General features: G+C 53.5%; 1 long non-coding RNA gene across 1 annotated transcript in view; it reads left to right on the top strand.

Annotated features, from left to right (window-relative positions):
• Positions 1-9,502, top strand: part of LOC111812111 — a 78,646-nt gene extending 69,144 nt beyond the window's left edge. Inside the window, exon 3 of the long non-coding RNA XR_002817703.1 lies at positions 9,446-9,502. This is a non-coding gene — a long non-coding RNA (uncharacterized LOC111812111). The remainder of the gene's footprint in view (positions 1-9,445) is intronic.
• Positions 9,503-9,749: the final 247 nt, after the last annotated feature.

Below are 9,749 nucleotides of genomic sequence, written 5' to 3'. Positions count from 1 at the left end.
AAAGAAAAAAAGATAGAAAAGAAAAAAGAGAAACAGAACAGAAAAAGAAAAGGAAAACATTCAATAACTCACCAATACCCTGGTGCCACAAGAGCGGACAGCTGAGGCCAGAAAAAAAGCACAGGGCAGAGTGAGAAGGAGTGGCAGGGGTGGAGAGGGAGCTGTGGGGACCGGCTGCTTTCTGGAAAGTGCTGACAGGCACCTTCATCCACTCTCCACCGGAGGCCTCCACAGACTTTTCTGCTATTAGGTGAAATACTAGAATAATGTTAATTCTTCTAGAGAGAGACCTGCTCAGAGACCCTCTGTCTAAGCCTCCCGGGGACTCCTAAGGCCTAGGCCCTGCCGGCTGTGCTGGTGAGGTCAGGCCAACACAAGCGTGTGGAGAAGATGGGCTGAAGGCAGAAGAAACTGCAAGGAGCCGGCCCTCCTTGCACCTCTGAGAGAGGGGTCTCCACTCCATGCGGCTTAGAGGCTGAGGTGGCTGGAGAGAGAAAGGCGAGAAGGCTGCGCGCCCCGGCCCTGCCCACCTGCAGCTTTGCAGGGCCTTCTGCCCTTCCTGCCAGCTGTGGACATCTCGTGCCTTCTTGAGGGCCAGCGGTAGAGCAGCAGCAGGACATCTGCATTTGATTCTTTCTCCTTGAGCCTTCTCTTCCCACCTTGTATCTGTTTTCCCGCTGATTTGACTTGGTGGACAGCATACGGCTCAGAGCCTGCAGCCCTGGACCTTGTCCACACCCCTCCTCCCTTTGCCCTTCTGCCCCCATGAAGCATCTGATGGGAGCAAAGCACATTCAAGCCAGGGTCCCCCTACCCTCTGTGCTTCTCTGTGTGTTTCCAAAAAGGTTTTGCCTCTTCCAACAGGTGTGTTGGCACGACTTCCCGTGGGAGTGGAGGCAGGTTTTAGTGCTCTGGGCCCACAGGAGAGCTGTGGGGACGGGAAGCGGGCTGGGTGCTGTGCACGGGCTAGATGAGGCATCTTGAGTGTCCAGGAGCACCTGTGACCCGTCTGGCTAGTGTTCATGCTCCTTTGCCCTTCCTGATGGCTCCTCCGCCCAGCAGAGCCAAGGGCCTGGGTCCTGGCCAAAGGCCCCTCCTACCCCAGGTCCAGCACTGCTTCTGGTCTTGCTGACAGTAGTCACTCTTGGTGATTGGCAGAGAGGTCTCGCCCCTCCCCCACCGTGTCTCCCAACATGGCAGAGAGGCAAGGCTTTCTAGGGCCCACAAGCTGACCCCTCAAACAGGATGGAGTTTGAGAAGCACAAGGGATGCTTAGGAGCAGCTGTGGCGAGCCCAGGCCGAAGGCCAAGGGAAGCAGAGTCTGAGCACAGCTCTGGACCGAACACCTTCTCCCTGGAGCCCAGGAGAAGCTGAATCTGTACACTCCCTGCGGGAAGTTAACCAAGGCTGGGCCAGCAGGCCGGGGGCCAGCCAGGTCGGGCTCAGAGGGATTCCTGAGCTTTGGATGGTGAGCAACAGGATTAGCCCAGCTGCTGGGGAGGGAAAGTGTTGGGCGGAGAAACAGGGGAGCGGGGCTGGGAGGCTGGGGGGCAGAAGGGGGCTGGCCAGGGCAGGGCAAAGGCTGGAGGAAGCTGCAGAAAGGCTGAGGCCCAGAGACAGACAGGAGGAATAAATGGAAGTGACAGGGTCAGGCCAGACTTTTGTCCTGCAGCCTGATTAGAGAGTCTGCCCTGGATTTCTGAAACTTTGGGATGTTGTCGGACAAACTGAAGCTTAATTCTGTCAGAGCGCTGGGGAGATTAGAATTGACATCCTGGGAGCACATTCCTGGCTGGGCAAAAATCCAGCCCCCGCTGGGAAAAACCTGTGAAAGCATGGCTGGCCCGTGGTGGCAGTGGTGGCGGTGCCAGCAGCTCGGGGCCGCTCGAGCTGGGAGCCTTGAGGAGGCCAGGCTGTGTGACTGGAAATCTTGGGCGCGTGGAAAGAAGGGAGGCTCTGAGGAGCCACGTCTGAGGCCCGTCTTTGCTCTTCCGTGCCTGCTCAGCCTACAGAAAGCCAGGGCAGCAGATGCAGGCTGCTCTCTGGGGTCCCCGGGCAGGATGGCCACCCCCGGACCAAAAAATGGGCTGGAGGAAATGGAGGACCAAACACCCCAGCCCCAAACCAAGCCGTTTCCTGGAGAAATGAGTACCCCTCCCCACTTCCCTCCTGAGTCTAATGACACTTAAATATTGGTAAATATTTTGGCTAATGCAGGCTCTCATGGCAGAGAGCAGAGCTGTCTGCAGTTCAGGACCTGCAAATTATTTATTAAAGATCTAAGATGCAGTGCAATTATGTGGAAAGAGCCCCAAAAATTAAATAAATAAGTAACAAAATAAATAAATAACAGCCCCACTGGCCTCTCGAAGGCTTGGGGAGCTGCACACATGATTGCCGACTTGATGAAATCCCCCCGGATGTAATGAGCTGATTTTCTGCTGTTAATATTGCATCTGCTGATGAAGGATTCGTTAGGATAATGGAACGAAGCTAAAATATAAATGACTCCCTGTCAAGAAGCAGCTTTTGTTTGTTGATCTCCTGACAGTTCCCGGGCCAAGGCAGGGGTTTCTGTGCACACAGGCATCCGGAAGCAGGAGGGTAGGGTGAGGGCTGAGGAGACCCCGGAGAACCCGGCTCCCTGGTTAGCTGGGTTTTCCCTTCCAAGGGGCACTGCCCGACCTTGGGAAGCCCTAGAGCCCTCGGGATGAACAAGGAAGCCGTTGGCTCAGTCTCCCCTGGAGGGGGCTCATTGGAGTTAGACGCCGGGTGGCAGCAGAAGTTGTGTGGGGCGCCAGACAGAGGGATGCACAGGCGGGTGGGTGCATGGGGAACCTCACCAGGAAAGAAGCGATGTGTGTGCAGGAAAGTGGTATATGTGGGACACGGAGCCAAGGCGCTTGAGTGGGGTGTCCTGGGGAGGCCCATCTGGGAGCCTCGTGCCTTTCCACACTGTCTGCTGTCTTGCTGAGACCTAGGAATACCTTGGGTGTCAGTTGATATTGTCATAGGGGACTGGAGAAAAAGAGGACCACTGGAAATGATGGCCTTTATCTTCTGCCCCTAGCTGGACTTATCTAATGCCTATTTCTTCTCTTCCCACCTGCTTTTATTGTAAAGTGATGTCACTTTATTTTATTGTGGTAAAATGCACAGTGTATCAATCAGTTGCATTAAGTACATCCACAGAGTTGGACAACCATCACCAATATCCAGTTCCAGAACTTCTTAACTACTCCACACAGAAACTGCAGCTATTAGCAGTCACTCCTCCACTGTCCCCTTCCCCCAGCCCCTGACAGCCACTCAGATGCTCTCTGCCTCTATGGATTTGCTTCTTGTTCCGGAGATTTCCTATAAATGCAATCATACAGTCCTCTGGCTGCGTCTGGCCTGTCACTCAGCATAATGTTTTCCGTCGTAGCCCATGTCGGGGCATCCTTCCTCTTCCTAGCTGAATAATATTCCATGATGTGGACATACCACATGCTTATCCTTTGCTTGATTGATGGACACTAGGATTATGTCCACCTTTTTGCTATTGTGTTTCTTAGTCTCCGTTTTCCATCTTTGCAGTCTAGGCCTCCGAGTAGAATTGTTGGCTGTTGCCCAGCTTTTAAAGACGGGATCCTGCAGGCCAATAGCAAGTGATTCCTATACGAGGCACTGTGCTAAGCAGCCTCAGTGGATCCCACAGCAGCGAGCAGTGGGATTTAAACTTCACTCTTACCAATTCAGTTCTTGTATCCTCCTCAGGCCTGGTACAGGGTTAGGCACACAGTATGTGCTTAATGAAAACCCCATGGCTGCTGTGGAGCAGGCCTGGAGACAGCAAGGGTCACCCTGTGGTAGGTCGGCAGGGCTCTGTCTTTGATCATCCATCTGGAGACATATAATGGAGCATCATGGCCGAGTCCTCAGTGAGCAGGGTATGCTCAGACACTGCCAACACCTTCCCAGTGCACAGAAAAATCTTTTTGATGACTCCTTAGCAGATACCAAGAGGCACCTAGAGAAAAGGGGGCAAACTCAAACCAGGTCACCGACTCAGACCCTTCTTGCTGGGAAGAGTCAGCTCCTGCCCTGACAGAACTGAGGCACCTGTGTGCTGGCCAGGCAGGGAACTGCGAGATGATGGCACTTTTCCTCGAGAAAGGGTTCCCAGGAGAGACAGGCGCTGAGAGAGTAAGGGGGTCTCCCGCTACCCTCAGAGTCCCTAGGTGGCTGGGTGTGCTGATAATCCAGCCAAGGCAGGAGGATTGTCATGAATTTGAGGCCAGTCTGGCCTACATAAGTGAGTTCAAGGCCAGCCTAAAGTACATAGTAAAGGGCCGGGGAGATAGCGCAGTAGAATAAGTTCCTGCCTGGCAAGCACAGGGTCCTGAGTTCAATCCCCCACTACAACAAAAAATAAATAAATAAATAAAATAAAAATAAATAAATAAAGTACATAACGAGACCCTGACTCAAAATAAAAATAAAATGAAAAATCCGCCAGCAGACATGGAAACCACTCAAAGCAGTGTTCAGCAAAGGATTCCAGGGGCAGAGACAGACAGAGCAAGGCTTTACCAGCTGCCAGACCAAGAGCCAAGCTGGGTGCCACCCTGCTTCTTATTTTATGCCTATTATTTAAAACATTCCTTGAGCCAGGGCTCAAAAGAACAAGCTGGGAAACCCATTTCCTGCCCCTGATCTGCAAGGCCTTCCCTCTTGACCTCGTCGCAATTTTTCGGGATTTCAGCCAAATCCTAGGCAAGACTCCGTTTGGGAAAACCACGGAGCCAATCCAAAGGCCTGTTCTTCCTCCCTTTGCTGGACAGCTGCTGCCACCTGCCCCTCTCTGCTTGGAGGTCTCTGTCCCTGTGCCGGGACAGGCTGTGGGCTCTGGCTGCTGCCTCCGTGGAGGTTCCGCACCTGCTGAACGGCACAGAGCCTGCGGCCCCTCATTGTCCTGCTAACCACTGTGTAAAAGTTCCAGGCTTCCTTTGACCTCTCTGTTTTGCCTGGTTATGCTGCAGAAGCCCCACTGACATGCGTCCCGGCCCCACTGCAGTGAGGGGGGACTTTTAGGCCCCTGCCTGCGGCCTTTCTTTCCCCATCTCTGCTCCCTCTAGCACTTGCTATTCTCTTTTCTTTATCCCTCTATCTCTCCCTCCCTCTCTCTCTCTCTTTCTCACACATACACACACTCTCTTTTTTCAGTCTTTTAACATGGTTTTCCTAAAAAGTTTTTTAATCAATCAAATTTGAGGCAGAAAATAGGTTTTGTCACGCCTGGTCTCGGGATAGTGTGGCTCTCACTCAGGCTCCTGACAGCTCCTCAATGCAGGAAGGAGGCCAAACAGAATATTTGTCCAGGAAAGTGCCCGTTTCCATGACGCTGCCCCTTGTTGTCTATGCCGCCCCCCTCTTCAAGCTGCCGGGCTGACATGGCCCCAGACCCTGTGAAAGGGCTGGCCAGGGAGAGGATGGGGCGGTGGGCTGGGGGCAGGGGCTAGAGACAGCAATGGGGTGTAGCTGGGCAGCCCAACAGCTGTCCCGAGCCTCCATGGCCCTAGAGGGCTGGGGAGCAGGTAGGAGCGGCAGGGCAGGAGCCTGGCTGTGCTGCATAAACAGTGTGGCCTCATCCATATGGAGCTGGGCAGCCGTGGGGGACAGGCTCCAAGGCTGAGTCCTGGACAGGCGGTGGCTGCAGCCAGAGGGGACAGCGGATGGATGAGCCTCCTTCAAGTCCTGGTATGCTGGTCACCCGTTGTTCCCTGCCACTCTGCTGCCTGCAGGTCCTCAGGGTCTCCCTTCTCTGGCCCACTTCCTTCTTCCTCCTTATCCCCATCTTTCACCCTTTTCTCTCTCCTACTGTTCTCTCTCTCTCTCTCTCTCTCTCTCTCTCTCTCTCTCTCTCTCTCTCTCTTTTTTATAATTAATGATTAGTTTTAATTGGTTTGCTTAGGCAGCCTGACAGCAAATTAACAGAAGCCAGCCTAGGGCTGCCCAGCTCTGGTGGGAGACCACTGTGCTTCCGATCTGGTCAGGAGGCCGGGTTGGCTTCTTGGAGGTCAGGGCTCCCCCACACAAGTGTAGTAGCCAACAGAAAGGTGATAGTAGGCACGTCACATATAGGAGGGCTCAACTGTCAACTTTCTGTGTGCCTCTCTTTCTGCTTTCCTCCATCCTCTCTTCACTCAGGGTCCACAGAAGAGGCACAGAGCCGTTGCCTTCAGCCCAGGACAGGGCTTGCTTTTGGTACCAACCATCCTTGCCTGTGCCATGGCCAATGGAGTTGGCAGCTTGGCATCTCTCAGGCCAAGATTCTGCTCTTTCACACAGATAGGAGAGAAGAGGCCACAAGGCTGTTGTCACTGTGAACTCTGCTGTGTGCTGTCAGCCACCTCAGCCTATAAGCTGCAGGACCTGGATCTGATTCTGATCTGCCTAACCCCTCTGCACAGAGCCTTTAATCTTTCCATCCTCAATTGTCTGGTCGAAGTATCTAGGATCAAGAACATTAGGCAAAGAGTAGATGGATGGATGAGTGGAAAGACAGATGGAGGGAGAGAGGTTGGACTGCTGGCAGACAGTAGATACCCTGGCATCTCTTAGATACTTTCTGCCATAACCCCTGAGCATATCCCTTTTCTTTCTTAGCTTGGAAGGGTTTCACTCAACCTCAGCCTGCCTGGGGTAGGGCCCGCTCTCTGGACTTTCCCAGCTGCTAAACTTCTCTCCCCACCTCATAGACTCCTTCCTTTACATATCAGCTTTCTGACTCTATACCCAGGGTGTGCTAACCACTCACCCACAAGGATAAACACCAGACATTAGGTCCAGTGAAGGGTAAAGACAGGAGAAGATACCTAGGTGGCTGGGGATGTTGGGACAACCTGTAATCCCAGCATTCTGGGAGACTGAGGCAGCAAGACTGCAAACTGGAGCCCAGGCTGGGCAACTCAGGAACTTAGTGAAAGCTAAAGAAGAAGATATCCAGGCAAGAAATGAGGCTAGGGATGCTACTCAGCACTAGAGTGCTTGCCTACTGTGCACAAGGCACTGGGTTCAAGAGAGAGTGAAAGCCTGACTACTGACTACTGGATACTTCTTGGGCTCCTACTGGGGACCTAGAATCCACCCAGTGTCCCTGACTCCACCAAGAGACAGCCTCTCTGCTGCTGTGAGCCACACCACCTGCCCAGGCAGGCAGGTGAGGGACAGGACTCAAGCGTTGTCCTGGTCCTGTGCATAGACAGCTCTGCCCCTCCTCCCGCCGGCAGCCCCGACCAACTCCTGGAAAGTTTCCTCCCCGATTGTTCTGTATGATCAGATCTGCAAGTTGCTCTCTAAGCTTCTTGTCACATTTTGACTTAATGAAGTGCAACTGCTGAGGGATTTGGGTTCAACGCTCCGGTCTCCCGCACTCCCTTGTTGTCAGAAAACAGGGGTGGTTGGGGACGGCAACACCGCGCTGCAAGTCGTTATCATTCCGGTCAGTCTGTTTAACACAAAATTAAACAAAGAACTAATTAGTGCCTCATGAATTAATAAATGCACACTTGCCGGGGAGGATGGGAGGGGAAAAAAAGGTGGTGGAAGGGAGATACTGGAGTTATGGAGTTGGGGGGCTTTGGGGGTTCAAGAGGCTGGCCGGGTGCCTTGAGGGATCTCAGGCAGTTGAGCTTGGGATGGACAGGATGGCAATGACACCCCAGCCGAGGCCCAGGGCAGACTGGCCGGGACGTGAGCTCTGTCCCCCAAGTTCACCCAGGGCCTCCCAGCAGAGCCCCAGGAGTCTGTGAGTGTGGCCCAGAATCCAGGCTCACTCCTGCCACTTTCCCAAGTCATATCTCCCCTCCAGTCTAGCCCTGTTCCTCTGTAGGCCTCTCAGCCCACTTCTTCCGCTTTGTGTGGCATCCCCCTTTCTCTCTGCTGCCCCCCTCATCTCAATGTCCAACAGCTCTCTGCAGACCCCCTGCTTTGCTTTCTGGGTCACACAGTGGCCCACAGTGCAGCTTTCTCTAACCACTTGCTGCCCATCCAGCCCCCAGCCCTCTTAGTCTGTATCCTGCAAGGTGGGCTCTACCCCAGGGGGCACCCTCTGCCCTAGCAGCCCAGCACAGGTGACAAATGCTGGCAGAGAACCGAGCCCTCCTTAAGAGGACATGTCAAATGCAATTAGCATTATCTGTCTAAGTACATCCTGGAAACAGGAGAGTGAGCGGTGGGACAAGGTGGCATTCTGGGAGCCCCGTACAAGGTCACCTCATCTCCCACAATCCCACAATCTGATTTGGGGATTACAAGGTCTAAGGAAATTGGAGTTATTCCTCTTGCATCATTGATAAGCCACAAATGAGGGAGAGAGAAGAAGAAAAGGTAACAAACAGTAAACCCTCCCAATCGGGGTGAATGCTGAGGTCAGGATGTGGGGCCTGGCTCAGGCAAGGATGGGTGGGGCCAGGTGGGGCCAGGTGGGCAGGTGGAGGGCTCCTCAGGCTTTCCCTCTGTGCACCGAGTCTGTCCCATTTGAACCTGGTTCCCCAAACTCCTACTTCAGACCTCAAGCTGGGCTGAGTCATGTATTGGTTGAAGAAGCGCTATGTTGTCAGGGCCATTTCCCCGTCCTCACTCCACCCCCAGCAGGGGCTGCTGGGACTCATCACAGCGTAGAAGGTGCTGTCACAGGCTGTTCCTGTGGAGCTGAGTCTTCTCAGTCCCTGGCTTTGGTTCTTGTCTCCTCTCGGACATCTACTTGCACTAATAGATACCTTGGCATCTGTCTCTACCCCAGCCTCTACTAAGGGTTAAACTCAGGGCTTTCACAGCGAGCTACATTTCCACCCCCTGACTAAATGTTTTATTTAGAGGCAGGATGTCACTAAGTTGCCAAAGCTGGGTAAAAACTTTTGATCTTCCTGCTTCAGCCTCCCAGAGTGCTAGGTCACAGGTAGGCACCACTGTATCCAGCTAGCACCTGTCATTTTTTTTCTCTCAGGAATCAAGGGAAAAAAAAACTAAGGGAGTGGTTGAGGCTCGAGTCCTCAGTTGCCAGGTACCCTACCGTATCAGCAGCTGCACAAAAACCTATAGGCCTTATAAGCCGTGCCCCCAAGCCCAGATGCCCATGTCTGCCTCCACGGAAGAGTGTGCAAACTATGATCTGACTTTCCTGTGCTTGGTTAGTGTCCCGAGAGCCACAGTTCCCCTGCAATCAGCCACTGCTGCTTTCTGAATTTTCACTTTGGTTGCTGTATACTCCAATGAGCCCGAGTCAGAGCCCACTCAGCATGTCTGAATCACCAACCCCTCTATCTGGAGCATTTGTCCCTCAGCCTACAGGGTGCCAGAAAGCCCTAGGCACACAGGGACAGGAAAGCACATGCTGGAGAGAGTGTGGGGGTGAAGTTTCCTGCCTGGAAAGGCTAACAGCTCCTCTCTCCCTTCCCAGGATGAAGTGACCCCCCACCACCACTACGCTGGAGACACCTTGAAGACCTGCCACAAGGTAAGGCCTAAATCTCTTCTCTGATCCTGGTCCTAGTTCAGTCTCCTGAATTCATGGGAAGGGGAAGACATGGGATGGGAGCCACACTGCCCATTGGAACCTGAGCGAAAGATGGAGCCCACCGGAAGCTTCTGCTGCTGCCCATTGGAACCGGAGCGAAAGATGGAGCCCACCGGAAGCTTCTGCTGGGCTCTGAGGCTGGAAATGGGCCGCAGAGGCATGGGCTACAGACTTGGGGCAAGGAATG

The sequence above is a fragment of the Octodon degus genome, unplaced genomic scaffold (assembly GCF_000260255.1).
Source record: "Octodon degus isolate 3935 unplaced genomic scaffold, OctDeg1.0 scaffold00113, whole genome shotgun sequence".
NCBI lineage: Eukaryota > Metazoa > Chordata > Mammalia > Rodentia > Octodontidae > Octodon > Octodon degus.
This window is presented reverse-complemented; position numbering and strand designations above follow the sequence as displayed.